Source organism: Bubalus bubalis, chromosome 8 (genome assembly GCF_019923935.1).
Source record: "Bubalus bubalis isolate 160015118507 breed Murrah chromosome 8, NDDB_SH_1, whole genome shotgun sequence".
Classification (NCBI taxonomy): domain Eukaryota; kingdom Metazoa; phylum Chordata; class Mammalia; order Artiodactyla; family Bovidae; genus Bubalus; species Bubalus bubalis.
Genome location: NC_059164.1, coordinates 7968195 through 7987204, shown reverse-complemented (window position 1 = coordinate 7987204; position 19010 = coordinate 7968195). Strand labels below are relative to the sequence as shown.

At 39.3% G+C, this 19010-nt stretch overlaps 1 protein-coding gene across 12 annotated transcripts in view; it reads right to left on the bottom strand.

Annotated features, from left to right (window-relative positions):
* The window catches only part of CDK14 (cyclin dependent kinase 14), a 662006-nt gene that overhangs the window by 376285 nt on the left and 266711 nt on the right, over nucleotides 1-19010 (bottom strand). The window lies entirely within an intron of this gene.

Genomic DNA, 19010 nt, shown 5'->3' with positions numbered 1-19010 from the left:
AGAGTTGGACACGACTGAGCGACTTGACTTTCACTTTTCACTTTCCTGCATTGGAGAAGGAAATGACAACCCACTCTGGTGTTCTTGCCTGGAGAATCCCAGGGACAGGGAAGCCTGGTAGGCTGCCGTCTATGGGGTAGCACAGAGTCGGACACGACTAAAGCGACTTAGCAGCAGCAGCAGCAGCTGTAGCTAGTCAGCGCGCTCCCCTTTAAAGAGGATATGGAGCCCGTATCTCTATAAGGGTGTTTTAATGAAATCCTTGAAAAATGACTACATTTGTGTTACCCACACACACACACTCACATCTGATGCATTTATTTTATGGGAAAAAAGAATATAACAATTTGGCAAAGATTTATAGAGTGCCTACTGTAACTGTACTAGGAGACATACTACGTACTACGAGGAACACGCCGCCGCGCTCAGGAAGAGGAGCTGCTCCTGCATCTCACACAGATGTCAGAACGACAGGCAGGAACACTCCTGTTGCCCTGCTCACCCTTTACAAGACACCACTCAGTTCACTGTATTTTTATGCTGGTGAAATCTGATTTAAAGAAAACCAAGCAAAAAAACTAATCCTTTCTTGTCTTCTTGATTAATAAATATTCTGTTATTGATCACCCCGCCCCACACCCTTTCCCCTCAGCATTGCTAGTTTTCTATCTTGTTGCTAGAATTAGACACTGTTCCTCAACACATTTCCTGAAATCCTGGCTAAAATACTCAACATATCATATTTCCCTGTTGCTTCTAATCCAAATAGAAAGGGAAGAGAAAAGAAAGAGGAGAAAAGAGACCAGGTCAGTCTTTCAAATGTCCCTGAGGATGGCCAAAATGAAAACTAATAGCTGAGATCCAAAGCTTTAAAACAAAGAGCACATATTCAAGAAAAAAGGAAAGACCCAGAAGATGGAAAATTCTTTACTTAGCAAATAGCTGCCATGACAAATTAGTTTTTCAGCTTCTGAATTATGAAATCAAAATGAGCCATGAGCATCTGTCAGAGATTTTATAGCTGAACTGGTATCTGCCAGGGAAAAAGGAGTAAATGACTCACTTGAAGCTGGAAGTTAACTTAGAGCACTAAAGTTCATATTCTCAAAAGGGAGATTCTCATACTATACACCTATCAAAAGCATAATGAATCTTCAAAATGAGCAACCTATACATTCTTAATTATGTTTTAAAATCAGAAGCCTTCACCATTGTTCATTCCTTATACATACAACTTGCATTGTAAAAAAGTTCTTAATAACTTTTAAAATGCTCTCAAATGTGTGAGTGTGTGTTTATACAGGCTATCAATTTCCTACAATCATCAGAACAAGCTATAATAAAAAAAAAAGCAAAATGACTCATGGACCAAGTAATAATAGTAAATATTTTTCATCAAGACAAGGCATCCTAATAAAGGCATATTCATGCTCTAGACACTGATTGTGTGCCTAAAATTTTACTGATGGGATAATAATCTGAAAGTGAAAGTGTTAGTCAATCAGTCATGCCCAATTCTTTGTGACCCCATGGACTGTGGCCCGCCAGGCTCCTCTGTCCATGGAATTCTCCAGGCAAGAATACTGGAGTGGGTTGCCATTTCCTGCTCCAGGGGATCTTCCCAACCCAGGGATCAAACCCAGGTCTCCTGCACTGCAGGCAGATTCTTTACTGTCTGAGCCGCTAAGGAATCTAGTAACAGTTAATTCAAATGTTTTTACTCCCCACTAGCCTTGTCACATGTGATAAACTCTGATAAGTAGCAAAGATTTATATGCTTCACAACCAGCGATGTGAAAAAATTCCTAATTACACAGTGGTTTACACAGTGACAAGCTCAAACATTTGTTCATATTTAAACTGAAGAATGGATGTAATTTGAAGGTAAAGATGGCAAGCTGGACATGCATACCCATTCTGTACTCTTGAATAGGTACTCACCAAAATTTTAGGAGCTCTGAAACAGAGGGTAGCAAGTTCAGCATAGCAAAAGACAAACAAACAACAGTGGATTATTACAATGGCAGCAGGGAAAGCCTAGAAGCGACCTTATTTGTATGACAGAACAACCAAATGGCTCAGAGCTGGCACCCGGAGGTGAAAATGAACAGGAGGTCTACATATAGAGGTCAGAAATATGCGAGAGTAGTCGGAAACCTTTTCAGTAGATTTTAATCGTTATACCTATATCCCACTTTGCTTACACAGGTAATTGCCTCTCCGAAACCCAGAGATGGTAAAACAGTTAACTGGGAAACCCAGCCAGTTAAGGACAGGCATACCACCTTGAAACAGGAGGATTAAGTGGATTTCTGTCCTCTATTTTGCTTTCAGAAGATTGTCAGCTAGGACTTTATCTTCTAGGCAGGGTTTTAGGAGAATCTTCACCAGAACTCTTACAGCACCGCAGGGAAGATAGTGATATCAAAGGAGTCTCAACAAAATGGCTGAGACAATTCCTACAGTGAAATTCATGGTGAACCAGCTATCCAACGCACTTGGAGCTCCCAATCAAGTTGTTACCGCACCATTTGAAAAGGTATAGCAACCGTGAAACAAGAAAAGGCTATTATAAAATGGAATATTCTGAGAACGAAAAGGTCTCTAAGAAATTAATATGGAAATTTTCAATTTCAATAAAATAGATGAAACACAAAGTTGAGTCCCTTAATGCTGAGCTAAAGGAAAAAATAATTAGAAAATAGGAGAGGAAAGGCAAGAAAATTGGAAGAGCAATCCAGGAGGTCTGACATTTACATAATAAAAGAGCTAAAAAGAAAAAGAAAAAGTGAAGTGAAGAACTCAAAATAATTTAAAATACTTTCTTGCACCAGAAGGACCTTAAAAGAGCTCAACCTCATTAGTCACCAGTCACGAGGAATGACAATTAAAATAAAATAAAAAATAAGTAAAATAAAAATTAAGTCACGAGGAGTGAATATGAGAAACTGGCACAGACCTCCTGCACCAGGAAGGACAGACAAGAACAAGCACTGGGGAGAGTGTGGGTAAACTGGAAACCCCACACACTGCAGCTTACATTGTGAAATGGTGCATCCAGTTTGGAACACAGTCTTAAGATGGTCCCTCAAAATTTAAAGACCGTTATCAGATGACTCAGCACTCCTGCGCCTATGTATGTTCTCAAAAGAACTGAAAACAGGCGCTTATACACAATTGAATTGTGCTCTGTTACAGCACAAAACGGAGGAAACTTATAAAGGCAGAAATTGCAAGGCCACAGTTAATGACATAAATTGTTTGTCAAGAATTATAATTTGAACTGGCAAGAACTAAGGATGCGTATTAAGCAAGGATGGATTGGGGTCTGAAATGGCTGTGTAGTTACAAGGCGGGACTTTGAACCCACAAAGTTGCAGTTAAGGGATGATGTTCTAAACACAGGTGGTGGGGTCATACAGTTTGACTTGAGTTCAGAGAAAATTCAAAGCCTCAGTGTCTGAAACCAGATCCTCAATGACTGCCTGACACTGTTTTTGTATGCCTGATCTATGATTATATCATTATCATTTCAATTTGTCATCAAGCCATACTACGGACTATTATTCAGCCATAAAAAAGAATGAAGGCTACACCATGAATGAACTCCAAGAACATTATAATAAGTGAAAGACGCCTGCACAAAAAGTCACATATTAATTATTCCATTTATATATAATGTCCAGGAAAATCCTTATAAAGATATAAAGTAGATTACTGGTTGCTAGCAGTTAGAAGGGTGGAGATTCCAGAGTGACTGCTAATGGGTATAGGACTTCTGTTCAGGGTGATAAATTTTCTAAAATTTAGAAGTAATGGTTCCCAAACTCTGAGAATATACTAAAAACCACTGAATTTTACGCTTATTTAAAAGAGTAAATTTTGTTATGTGAATTGTATCTCAATAAAGTTGTATTAAAAAAAAAGGAAAGACACACGAGTTTCCAGAATGAAAAAGTGCACCCAAAGAAAATAAAGCTATATCTTGACCAACTTTTTGATTCAGCATGAAATTTCAGAACACTGGAAATAAAGAGAAGTGTTTTAACAGAAACAAGGGAAACTAGACAATAATGGAGCAACTACATTGAAACTCTACTGAAATTATTTCTAACCAAGAAACCTATATCTAGCCAAAATGCCAATCAAATGTAAGTGCAGAATAAAGATATTTTCGGAAATGCAGCATCTCAAAAAAATAAAAATCTCCCCCACATTCTTTCCCAGAAAGCTATCAGAAATTATGTCCACTCCCAAACAAAACATGGGATAGAAGAAAAACAGCTCCAACCTAGTAGTGATAGAAAGGGCACCCCAGGAAATTAGTGACGAGATACAGCAGGCAGAGACTGGGGAAGGTCTTGAATTAACAGTAGAAATGAAAAATGGGAAATTATTAATTTCAGGGAAACCAAACTGGTAAAGAATCCACCTGCAAGTCAGGAGACCCTGGTTCGATTCCTGGGTTGGGAAGATCCACTGGAGAAGGGAGAGGATACCCACTCCAGTATTCTTGGGCTTCCCTGGTGGCTCAGCTAGTAAAGAATCTGCCTGCAATGTGGGACACCTGGGTTCGATCTCTGGGTTGGGAAGATCCCCTGGAGAAGGAAAAGACTACCCACTCCAGTATCCTGCCTTGCAGGTGGATTCTTTACCAGTTTGGTTTCCCTGACATTAATAATTTCCCATTTTTCATTACACAATGTACTACATGCCTCAGCTATAAACAATATTTATATTGACATAATATGTAAATACTGAATTTGTGATCTAATAAAAATTATAATATACCCATATTGAGAGGATGGAAGGTTGGGACAGTGGCAGAATAGGATGGGTTCACTTGTTTGAAAGTGGAGAAAAAAATTTTTTTAATTTTAAAAATTCCCATTTTTCACTGTAGGAATCAATGGATGATGCCAAAAGGTGAAAAATTAAGAAGTAGCAATAAAAGAAAGTCTTATTAAGGTATTTAGAGAAAAATTTGAAAGAATCAGGTAAAAGAGTTGAAAATAAAAACAGCTGTTTCTCATAACAAGCCACAGAATGAACTGGCTCTTTATACACATACGATGTACAATGTGCATAGAACAACCATCACAGAAACAGACATGAATGACTTGACTTTTAACTGCCTTTTACCAAAGCACAAAACTAAAATGATGCTAACAAATGAATTTGAAATGTAATAAATAATAATCATATGAAAGAAAATCATTCATTATAATGGTCATTGTAAGGATATGCATTTATCAAATTACTGATTTTGAAAATTGGTGAGAAGCTGTAGGCACTCCATTTTGTATGATATATAATAATTTATACTTCACTTAGAGATAGATTTGCTAATGATTTTTTTCTCCAATTACTTCATGGTCTATTCAAACATAATGTGAAGGTAATTGGAATTATTGATCATCTTCATCCTGGTCTTGAGTACTTTCATCAGACGGCAATTTTAGTACTTTAGCTGGAACATTTGTCCAATTTCTTCACCCAAGCTGATTATTATTGTCAGACTTATTAATGCATCTCTTTCCTGCTTCCACCTGCCCCATGATGTGTGCATGGTTTTTTTCAAGATTATTACTTCCTTAACTTAGGAAACATGAAAACAATTTTTGTGAGGAAAAAAAACAATTAATATGTGAAATATGTTTTTTCCTTTCTAAAGGAATTCTCTTTTTATTACTGTTATCTTCTGTATGACTTCCTTCTACCAATGAAGTCTGTTTTTTCAGTCCACTCTTTCCACATGTCACAGATTATAGCAACTTCCCCACTACATGTCTGTAGTTTAAATGATGAAATTCGAAATGAGAGTAAGAAAAATAATTTTTAAAGAAGCCATAGTGGCATAGTGTAGTCTCATAAAAGTTGCCTGATTCAGAACCTATTTGCAGGGAAGGAATGAAGACACAGTTGTCCAGAATGGACTTGTTGACACAACAGGGGAATTAGGGGGACGAACTTGAGAAAGTAGCAGTGACATGTATACACTATTGTGTGTAAAATAGACAGCTAGTGGGAAGCTGCTATAGAACACAGGGAGCCCACCCTGGAGCTCTGTGATGACATAGAGGGGTGGGATTGGGGTGGGTGCGAGGGAGGCTCAAGAGGGAGGCGATATATATATATAGTTATGACTGATTCACAGTGTGGTATGGCAGAAACCTGATACAACATTGTAAAGCAATTATCCTCCAATTAAAAATGGATGGAAGTACCATCTATAGTGGAAGGTACTCATAAATTGTGTATCTTTGTAAATAAGCAGGTATTTACTATCACAATAGTTAAACATCAGACACAGTTCCATCTTAAATCCTGTAGATTAAAATACTCAACTATGATCAAGACCTTCTAATAAATGGATGGCAACCGTATGAAATAAAATAGGACACAGAAAAGATAGGTATGAGGTAACTAAAATCTCAGCACCCAGTGTGATAAGGAACTAATAACACATTTGAAAATGACTAAAGGAGAACTTTCTGGTGGCTCAGATGGTAAAGCATCTGCCTACAATGCGGGAGACCCAGGTTCAATCCCTGGGTTGGGAAGATCCTCTGGAGAAGGAAATGGCAACCCACTCCAGTACTCTTGCCTGGAAAATCCTATGGACAGAGGAGCATGGTAGGCTACAGTCCATTGGGTCACAAAGAGTTGGACACGACTGAGTGACTGCACTTCAAAGGAGACCTTAAGGGCTTCCCAGGTAGTTCAGCTGGCAAAGAATCCACCGGCAACGCAGGAGACCCTGGTTTGATTCTTGAGTTGGGAATTTCCCTGGAGAAGGGATAGTCTATCCACTCTACTATTCATTGGCTTCCCTGGTGGCACAGTTGGTAAAGAATCCACCTGCACTGCGGGAGACCTGGGTTCCATCCCTGGGTTGGGAAGATCTCCTGGAGAAGGGCGTGGCAACCCACTCCAGTATTCGTGCCTGGAGAATCCCATAGAAGGAGGAGCCTGGTGGGCTACAGTCCATGGGGTCGCAAAGAGTCGGACACGACTGAGCGACTAACAGCTCAGCACAGCACAAAGGAGACCATGACTCCTATCAGATGCGAAAAAGCCATGACGGAAAAGGATAGAAAAGAAGATAATGGACTTTGTCCTACCAATCAGATAAACAGAACATTCCCAACAGAGCAATGGTGGAAAGCTGGTTTGTTTTCATTTCTTTACTTTCTCCTTATGATTCAGAATAGCTGTATCTTATGCTGTGTGCACGCTCTGTCATCCACAATGTTTACATCTGTTCACTTGCAGTAATCGGTTCTGCACGGCAACTCACCCTTTCAGAATATAAGATCATACTATCACGCGGCGTAACTAGTTCTCCATATATGAAACTGAGTCATCCTTGAAAGTTTTTCAATCAAGAAAAGTCCATGAGTCAAATCGTCTTCTTACTGCTGTCACTAAAACATAAATACGTTCTAGTCCATGACACATGAAGATCTGTAACAGTGACTGAGAACTCAAATGGCACATGGAGATTATCCGAGATCAGAGATATTATCTGCGATCACCATAGTTCAACCTCTTCAGCAAGGGCTGTACAATGTTCTGTGTACAATGCTCTGCGATGACCTAGAGGGGAGAAATGCGGACGGTGGGAGGGATGCTGGACAGGGAGGGGATACATGCATACTTATGGCTGATTTATGTTGCTGTATGGCAGAAACCAATACAACATTGTAAAGCAACTATTCTCCAATTGAAAATTTTCTTAAAAGTAAGGGCTATATATTTATATCCCTTGAGTTTAAGGACAGTCCCTGGCATAGAGAAGACAGTCTATATGTGTTGGAGGGGGAAAAACTGAATTATTAGGTAAAAGTTTATAGCAAATTGTATTTCTGCTTCCCAAAAATATACCAAACAGGATTAGTTTAAACAGCAATGTAAAAATTTTGGGCAGTCCTTTGCTATGTAAACTTGGAGTAACGCAGATTCACACTCAACACAGGATACGATATGGTGCAGCCACTGGAAAGGGCGTGCATGGAGCCTTAACATCTAGGTATGAATTTCCTCATCTGCAAAATGGAGGGATTCCCCACTTCATGGCATCAGTCGGAACTATATGAAATAACACATCTAAGTTACATATTTCAATCCCTTGCATAACTACAGGTTAGGAACCCTCCCTACAATATTCGATGTAAATCCACTTATCCTCTACTGAATGCTTTTAGTGATAAGGTGTTCAAGGCACTGAATTTAAATTTGTAACAAAGCATTTAACATTCTCCCCAGGATTAAGCCGAAACTAGCCTCTCCAGAACTCTCACATTTGGCTTTCTTATCCTATCTGGAATATTTATGTTCCCTTTTCTCTGCTCTCCCCAAAACGGCTTCAATTCTCCTAAATCCTGGCATCTTTACTATTTCCATGTTGTATCTGTTCATAAAGCCCTCCTCAGCGCACTCTCCTGTCCACTTCAATTCTCTGAACCAAATAAATTACTAGACTTTTTCACATAAACTGCTTTTAGCCTTATTTTTCTGTATTATGTTGGGCTGTCTTTTTTTTTTAAATCAAATACACTGTTTTACTTATCCCCACAGCAATTCACCTTGTAGGTTCCACTTATCATTTCATCAGATCTTTTTTGAGCCCTGATTCCATCATCCAAGTGTTAATTATGGCTCCCAGCGACAACACATATGCAATAGGTCAAGCACATGATCTCAGTGCCTTCAACTAAGTCATTAATAAAAATATCAAATAGGACAAGGCCAAGGACAACGCCCTCTAGCATACCCCAACAGACTTTTCTCCATCCTGATGTCAATTCATTAATCAATTGGCTTTGGGTGAAGTTGTTCAACCAGAATAAACTGAAAGAATAATCTTTGAATAGTTGAGTTTCACTGTTAATGTTTATAAGGATCTCATGAGAGTCCCTGTCACAATCTTGGCTGAAATCAGGGAGTAACAATGTTCCTTACTATTTATAAAAGGTAACAATTAGACTTGAATGTCTAAAAATCTATTTTTGCATTTCACTCATGTTCTATAGTAAGCTTATAGGTTTGTTTCCTACCACCTTTTAAAAACCTCATCTCCATTCTTGATGAGTTCTCAAAGATTACATGCAATAGTATTTTTTTTCACATTCTAGATGTCATTTATCTGGGACTACATAATGAACTTATTGAAGTGGATGTTTATAAGTTTTTTTTTCTTCTTTTTTTTTTTTTGGAAGGAGAGAGGTTGGGAAGAGCAAGGAACTTTAAGTCCTACATCTGAAAATATTCACTCTATTGAGAAAATCCTCTGCTTCATGAATTTTGATGGAAGGCAAGACTTCCCTGTCGTGACAAAAGTCGAAAGGCCAGACACTTTCTAAGGGGCCTGTGCAGTCTCTGGCCCCTTATAGTTGCTGGCTCTTCCTGCTTCAAATGTCACGTATTCATTCATACAACAACAATTGGCTAATATTATGTGCCACTCTGCCAGGCACTGGAGAGGCAGTCTCTGCTCTCGTAAAACCCCAGTCTATCTAGCTATTTCAGCTGAAACAGCTTTATCAGAGTTCACAAAAAAATCCCCTTCCTTCCTGGCATTCCTTTTCAATACCCATTGCTGGTGTTCTTCATCACTTTGACGCCTTAATGTTACGCTGAAAGTTGAAGTGCCCCAGTGCTCAGTCCTTGAACGTCTCTTCTACATTTTAGGTCCATCTGCTCACACAGAGGTTAGTTATTGACTGCTGGACAAGAAACTAACCCAAAGTTTAGTGGCTTATATCAACAACCAGTGAATTACTTCTAATGATTCTTGGGTCAAAATTCAGAAAAGGCAGAGCAGGGGACAAACCATGTTGGCTCCACACAATGTCCATGAGACTGGAATTTGCCCTTTGCCCCCACCCAAGAAGCACGATGGCTTGTTGGGCAAATGGCTTGGCTGGGGTCTACGTCTCAGGTCTAACTTCACACTGTCTTCTGAGTTCTCAGTTCTTCTCCATACAGTCAAGGGCCTCTTCTCATGGGCTCCCCAGCAGAACAACTGGAATTCTAACATGGCTGAGCAGGTGCTCAACAGGGCAAAGAAGCTGTCAGGACCACAACCGGCATTGTCTCACTTCCAGCATGTTACTTTATTGGTTAGAGCAAGTCACAAGCCCAGCCTAATCATAAGGGGCAGGGAGTACACAAAGGCGTGAGTATCCAAAGGCAAGGTTCCTTTAGAGCCAACAAGGTAACAATGACCGCACCTGGTGATCTCATCTAATCCCTTTGTTAAATATCATAATGCAGACAACTTGCAAATCTCCACCTGTGATCTCTCTCCTACATTCCAGATCCATATACCCAACAGCCCTGTGACATCTCCACCTGCATATATAAGAAGCATCTCAAACTAAACCCCGCAAAGGCTGAGTGGCATCTTCCTGCAGTCTGCCTTGTGTCTCCTTATAGCAGCTGCACTATTATAGCCATTTCAGCTTTAAACAAGGTTGAGCAATGAGGAATTGATGCTTTCAAACTGTGGTGCTGAAGAAAACTCTTGAGTGTCCCTTGGAGAGCAAGGAGATCAAACCACTCAATTCTAAAGGAAATCAACCCTGAATATTCATTGGAAGGTCTGATGCTGAAACTGAAGCTCCAATACTTTGGCCACCTGATGTGAAGAACTGACTCCTTAGAAAAGACCCTGATGCTGGGGAAGATTGAAGGCAGGAGGAGAAGGGGATGACAAAGGATGAGATGGTTGGATGGCATCACCAACTCCATGGACATGAGTTTGAGCAAACTTTGGGAGATGGTGAAGGACAGGGAAGCCTGGCATGCTGCAGTCCATGGTGTCGCAGAGTCGGACATGACTGAGTGACTGAACAACAGCCAAAATCACTGGGATCATCCTTGTCTTGTCTTCATTTCTCAAATCCCACACCAAATGCTATCAGATCAACCTTAGAAAAATGTCTACAATTCATCCACTTCTCACCACCTCCACTGCCGACATCATGCCACACAACTGTGACAGCCTTCTAATTGGTTTCCCTGTTTCAGAACTGGCCCATCTATTCTTAAGAAAGCAGTCAGAGAGATTCAATTAAACTGAAAGTCAGAACCGATCATTTCTCTGCTGAGCATCCTTTTCTGGTTTCCCATCTCATTATAAGCAAAAGCAAAATTCATCAAAATAAAACACTACAAGAAAACGTAACTAATGAGAAGCTACTGTACAGCCCAGGGAACACTACTCAGTGATCTGTGGTGACCTAAATGGGAAGGAAATCCACAGAAGAGGGGATATACATATAACTGATTCCCTTTGCAGTACAGTAGAAACCAATACAACATTGCAAAGCAACTATACTTCAGTAAAGTTTTTTTTAAATAAAAAGGCCTGAAGCAATCTGGACCCCTCTGTGTCTTGCATTTTGTCTTGTTGTACCATCCCCTTTGCCCGTTTCATTTCAGCCATAGGAACCCTGCTGCTCCTCACACAAGCCTTCTATCTGGAAAGTTCTTGACTAGAATATGTATGTCTTCCTTCTATACCTCCCTTTGTACTGAAAGACCTCTCATCTTCTCAGCAAGGTCTTCCCTGATCAACACAATCTAAAGTTGTACATGCACATGTGTGTGTACATATATTGGATCTCACAGGAAAGCAGAAAAATTCTCAACTGCCTTGGGATAGTTTAATCTGGAAATGAGAAGACTGATGGAGAGCTCATTTTTGAGAACAGATGTGATATAAAATCATGCAAATTAAAGCATTCTTATTATCTTTAGAAATCAAAATGTAGGAGGCACAGAAAACAAGTAATTAGGTAAATTGTGTGGCAGGGTGAAAAGACAGAACATAACTTTTCAGCTGCCAGTCTCATATCATAACATAATACATACCTCAGACCATCAGTATAACTAGCCAAAACAGAAGGAAATAATGCCTTTTGCAGCAACATGGAAGAACCTAGAGATTATCACACAGAGTGAAGACAGAGAAGGAAAAATATCATATGACATCCCTTATATGTGGAATCTAAAAAGAAATCATACTAATGAACTTACTTAAAAAACAGAAAAAAACTCACAGACTTAAAGAATGAACTCATGGTTAATGGTGGGGAGAAGAAGGGAGAGGATAGTTTGGGAGTTTGGGATGGACATGTACACACTACTACATTTAAAATGGATAACTAATAAGGTCCTACTGTGTAGCAGAGAAAACTCTGCTCAATATTATGTGGCAGCCTGGATGGGAGAGGAGTTTGGGGGAGAATGGATACATGTATAATATATGGCTGAGTTCCTTTGCTGTCCATCTGAAACTATCACAACATCATTAATCAGCTATACTCTAATACAAAATAAATTAAAAAAAAAAAACTAGGAAGATGGTTAATATCAGAAGGCTGCAGGATAAAATGGAGTAATAAAGATCTTTAGACACCACAGATGGGTTAAAGTTTTATCTTTTACCCTTTAGCCTATCCAGGTGATTCAGTAAGTCTTAATTTCTCAAAGCATTCTTTCTCCCTATCAGTGAAAAAAACTGAACAAAAATACAGGTCTTATGTACCTCACTGGTGGCTCAGTGGTAAAGAATCCGCCTGCAATGCAGGAGACACAGGGCACACACATGTTCGATTCCTGGGTTGGGAAGATCCTCTGGAGAAGAAAATGGCAACCTATTCAGTATTCTTGCCTGGGAAATCCCCATCCACAGGGGTGCAAAGTGTCAGACAAGCCTGAGCAAGAGCGCTTGAAAGATGGAATTGAATGGAATAACATTTATGAGAGAGTCCTTTTAATAATGTAAAACACTATAAAAAATACCTTATGTGAAAAAAAAGGGGAAAAAATGTGATTTTTTTGGTGACTCATAAATCACTTTATATGACTTTTGGTGACATAGTTGTTTTTTTTTAATGTGGAATACAGATTTTTCTTTTATATAATGGTGCATATTAGTTTGGAATTTTTCACAGTAGAAGAAATAAAATGATTGCTCGAAAGAATAATTATGATTAGTTATAAGCCTGCTGGTTTTCTTCTTGTACATAATTATTAAATAGGTAATGAAGAATGCTGCTACACATACTTTGCTCTCATGCAATTTAAAATAGAACAGAACGGTTGTACACTTTAACTAATGGTAATATTTATTTACATAATCATGTTTACTAATTTATTGATATTATTTCCACTTACAGAGTCTGTTTTAGATTTTTTAGCATGGTGTTAAGTAGGGCAACGTGGCACTTACTTGTCTTTGGCAAAAAAAAGTAAAAACTACATTGCTTAACTTCCTGTTTAAGTAGGAAAAATATTTATTAGCATTTTCACATTTTCTATATTTCTCTTCCATGTTTCAAACCTATGGAGAGAAAGAACATGCCTATAATAATATTTCAGACCATTATGAAACCACATACCTTTCCAAGCTAATAAGAGTCACTGCTTGGTTAAAAACTGGAAGAAGGAAGGACCAACCAGGGGACCCACAGGCTACACAAGAGTCATGAGCAGTGTGGGCGGCACATGTCCAAGTGGATGTCAACCTTGCAGCTTGCAGATCCCTATGTCTAAACATTTTGAAAGTGTGTAAGAAAGTAACTTTCAGATGTTTTAGGAGTTCTACCCAATACTCTGAGATAGCCTACACTAACGATCTCCTCTTATCCACTGAATCACTTTCTTTCTTTTTTTTTTTTTAATGATCTTGTTTCCTAGTTCAGTTCAGTTCAGTCGCTCAGTGGTGTCTGACTCTTTGTGACCCCATGGACTGCAGCACGCCAGGCTTCCCTGTCCTTCACCATCTCCCAGAGCTTACTCAAACTCATGTCCATCGAGTCAGTGATACCATCGCCAACTCCCGGGGTTTACTCAAACCCACGTCCATTGAGTCAGTGATGCTATCCAACCATCTCATCCTCTGTCGTCCCCTTCTCCTGCCCTCAATCCTTCCCCAAATCAGGGTCTTTTCAAATGAGTCAATTCTTCACATCAAGTGGCCAAAGTACTGAAGTTTCAGCTTCAGCATCAGTCCTTCCAATGAATACCCAGGACTAATCTCCTTCAGAATGGACTGGTTGGATCTCCTTGCAGTCCAAGGGTCTCTCAAGAGTCTTCTCCAACACCACAGTTCAAAAGCATCAATTCTTTGGCACTCAGCTTTCTTCACAGTCTAACTGTCACATCCATATATGACTACTGGAAAAACCATAGCTTTGACTAGATGGACCTTTGTTGGCAAAGTAATGTCTCTGCTTTTTAATATGCTATCTAGGTTGGTCATAACTTTTCTTCCAAGGAGTAAGCGTCTTTTAATTTCATGGCTGCAGTCACCATCTGCAGTGATTGCCTTTATTAAATTTGTTACAATACTGCTTCTTAGTTTGTGCTGTGGTTTTTGGGGCACAAGGCATGTGGGATCTCAGCTCCCCTACCAGGGATCGAACCCACACCCCTTGCATTGGAAGGCAGAGTGTTAACCACTGGACCACCAGGGAAGTCTCAGAATCATGTTAAGAGTGACCTCCAAAGTCATTTCCTCAAATATTCTTTCACATCCCTAACTTTTCATCACTTATTTAATTATTCTGGCCTTCAGCAGACTTTATTGTAACCTAAAATACCATTCATGGGAATTTTAATATAAAGCAGCCAGGCTTAGAGCTCTTTTTTAAAAGCACAAAAATAGAACTATATACAGTGTGTACACTACCATAAATAAGAATCTTTTACACTGTGGAACAAATTTCATAGATACCTCCAAAACACCCTTGATAACTTAGTTAATAAAGTCCAAAGGAAAGATCCAATAATAACTAATGAATCTTAAATTATGTTACTTTCCCTGCACATCTAGGTTTTAATGGTATGAGGCATGGATTTTCCTACACTGTTTAACATACTTGGTCTACTCCCTCAAAAAAGATACTGTTAATTACATAGAACTACAAAATCAATATCTTTTAGAAAATAACTTTGATGTTAACAGTTTTTAAATGTGGCTATATCATCATTAAGTTTGGGAAACTGCAGATTAAAATGTTTGATATTGATTTTGAAAGTGAAAGTCACTCAGTCGTGTCTCTTTGCTACCTCATGGACTTCTCCCGGCCAGAATACTGGAGTGGGTAGCCTTTCCCTTCTCTAGGTGATCTTCCCAACCCAGGGACTGAACCCAGGTCTCCCACATTGCAGGCGGATTTTTTACCAGTTGAGCCACAAGGGAAGCCCAAGAATACTGGAGTGGGTAGCCTATCCCTTCTCCAGGGGATCTTCCCAACCCCGGAATCAAACTGGGGTCTCCTGCATTGCAGGTGGATTCTTTACCAACTGAGATATCAGGGAAAAGTGAAAGTCACTCAGTTGTGTCCAACTCTTTGTGACCCCATGGACTAAAAGTCCTGGAACTCTCCAAGCCAGAAAACTGGAGTGGGTAGCCTTTCCCTTCTTTATGGGATCTTCCCAACCCAGGGATTGAACCCAGGTCTCCCACTTTGCAGGCAGATTCTTTACCAGCTGAGACACAAGGGAAGCCTGATATTGATTTGCTGCTGCTGCTGCTAAGTTGCTTCAGTCGTGTCCAACTCTGTGCAACCCCACAGATGGCAGCCCACAAGGCTCCCCCGTCCCTGGGATTCTCCAGGCAAGAAAACTGGAGTGGGTTGCCATTTCCTTCTCTAATGCAGGAAAGTGAAAAGTGAAAGTGAAGTCGCTGAGTCTTATTTAGGTCTTGCTAAATAACAAGACTGTGTGTGTGTATTAAGTAGACCCCAGTGAAACACATCAGGCATGTACATGTCACTTATAAGTTTGCCTTTTGGAGACATAAAACATTTCATAATTAGAATTTTAAATGGGTTGGGTTTTCAGCGAGTCTATAATACTTATTTAAACTGTAAAGCACTTGAACCATATTTGGGATTTAAATACAGCTATATCTTTAAGTGCAGAAAAAGGAAGAGTTGTGGAAAGAAAAAAGAGTTTCCTTTCCTCCTTCTGACCAAAGGCTCACCCTAAGTAAAGTGGAACATAAACAGGAGATACAATATTGCCACTAGGGTTCAAAGTGCAATGGATCTGAGTCTATCTTTCTTGCTGCAAAATCCTAAAAAGCATTTCATCTCCCAAATCCTTAGGTTTCTTCTTTGTAAAGTGGCAATAGTCACAGATCCATAAGACTACTGAGAACATCAAAAGTGAAAATGAATGTAAAACCCCCAGCACAGTGCCCAGCATAAAACTCAATACGTTTTCATTGCTGGTTTTCAGTACTGTGGTCATACTTGTCTTAAACATTATTTCACCTCCCTTTCTGACCCCTTCACTCATCATCTCAAATCTACAAGTGCCTCCTGTTTCCTGCTCTGCATCCCTCCACTAGATCTGCTCTAATTCCTGTGGCATATCATGCTTTGAAATTTCTATCACCCTTCCACTGCTGTGAAACATGCAAGAGAAGAAAATTTATTCCTGCCAGATACTGTGAGGAAAGCAATCTGATTTAATTAATTCAATTAAAGTATGTAAGAATCTTAATTTTCCATTGGCATATAAAAATGTATTGCAGGCTGAGCCACAAGGGAAGTCCAAGAATACTGGATTGAGTAGCCTATCCCTTCTCCAGTGGATCTTCCCAATCTAGGAATTGAACTGGGGTCTCCTGCATTGCAGGCAGATTCTTTACCAACTGAGCTATGAGAGAAGCCCCAATTAATTCATTAAAGTATGTAAGAATCTTAATTTTCCATTGGCATATGTTAAAAAAAAACAAGCAATGAAAAACAGTGTAAGAAAACAAAAGCTTTAGGAAATACTCAGGAAGTTATTTCTGTATTAGGCAACTATCATTGAGTCAGGTTAATACTGTCAAGGAGTCTACACCTTCCCAACTCTAACTTGGAAAACTCTTCTAAGGAATTTCTAGAGCACAGAGCTCTTCCCCTCTCCAGCCCGTTGTCCCAGCCTCCCCAACTCTGATTTCAGACATTCAATGGAACATTTTACTTAGAATAAACAAAAGCCAAACAAACTACAGTTGAGGCAACAAGAAGTACTAACTTCATCAGAGAGGCAAAAGGGTAGGAGATGAAGTGAATAGAAAATAACAAAGAAAGGCAGTGAAGAGAAAGGCAAAGAACACTGGGAATATAAAGAAATAAAGCTGAAAAAAAGAACTAGAGATGAGGCAAGGAGGGCAGTCATAAGAAATGAATGACATGAGTGTGCCCATTCTCTAAAAGAGAACAGGGAAATCTACATCTTCGCTGCCCCAGAGAAGTTAGGTGTCAACCTGAAACATAGTCATAACCCAAAGGTTGAGAGTTATGTTCCATCTGGCAGGAAATTTTAGGATTTCAAGCCTGGGTGACAGCATCTCACGTGAACCTGAGAACTGCTTCAAGGAGGCGAGGGGAGGAGCCAGGTTATACAGAAATTTTGCAACAAGGGGCAGGTTGTCTGAACATCAAAAGATCATTGTTAATTAAAGAAAACCAGAATTCCCAAGTTAATGAATTCAGTGCGTATGTATTATAATGTGTTCAGTCGCTGAGCTCTGTCTGAATCTTTGTCATCCCACGGACGGTAGTCCACTAGGCTTCTCTGCCTGTGGAATTTTCCAGGCAAGAACATGGGAGTGGGTTGCCATTTCTTCCTCCAAGGGATCTTCCAGACCCAGGAATTGAACCCAAGTCTCCTGCATTGCAGGTGGATTCTTTACCACTGAGCCACCAGGATGGCACAATGCAAGCGTCAGAGCTCACTGACATCATGCCAGTTTCCTGTGTTTTTCACATCCTGAGCCTCCTGAGGGCTCACGGTAGGGCATGGCTGCAGTCTGACGGCTGCTAGATGGCAGGCAATATTCCATTTCTGAAAGGCATGAAATGCCCACAGAGTACTGCATATGTGCATGCTATTATATGGCTTATTGAAGAGGAGCTGGCATGTCTCCACAAGAACTGGGGCCAAGGAGAAGTTCATTCACACAAAGAAGAATGTTTAGCAGTCAGTCGCAATCAGTTGACAAATACTGCAGGATGGTGCATTTCCTTCCTTGTATATGGCAATTTCCACAGAATATAAAAGCATCACATGACAGTGTGCCTCATTGGGCATATTTTTAGCCTCACAAATATATTTCATTTTCTTTTAAGATTCGAAAGACCCATTTTCACATTATTTTTGTTCATTACTCTATCAGTGTTACTGATTTTAGGGACCAAACTAAATTTTTCTTCTTCTCAATTAAATTATCCAATTTGGGGGGATGGAACAAGTATATTTTTGAAACCTCTTTTATGAGTTACTGAAGTATACTGAGAAAAAAGTTTGGATTTAACGGAAATACTGCAACTAGACATACTGGAAAATACGGAACAAAAATTCCAATTTTACATCAGCTGAATACATTATTGACCCCCAAATCATCAATTAAACAAAAGAAATTATATTTGCATTGATGTTTGAATCTGCATCCATTCTTGGTCGCATGTAATATATGCAACTGCTCAGTTCTAGCTGTCCTTGTAGCCACATTACCATATTATTCAAATGTATCCATCATTTATATGTAAATAGACACGATGAATGGCTTTTTCATAAGACAACAATTTTCAAATGACAAACAGACTTAGGCAGACATTAGCAAGATAAAATGTTGTAAATATTCATTCTATTATATATTTTTAAGGAAAAATGGAGACTATTTCAATTTTTTTTTAAAGTAGTTGGTAATTACAAAATGGGATCTTAATACAGTCACAATACCCACAGCTACTCTTCTCAATAAAAGTCTCCACCAATGTCATTTGTATCTTGTAAATTACATGTTCTCAGATCCATCTGTGAAAATTGGGATGTTCATTATCATGGTTACATTTCATGATTCCACAGTTAAGTGCTGAAATGGTGTTACACAAATACCATATGTTTTTCTAAGAGAAACGGAGAAAGATTAATTATGAGTTCAAGCCCAAGTCTCAACACAATAAGATCATTACACTGTGTGCTATGCAAAT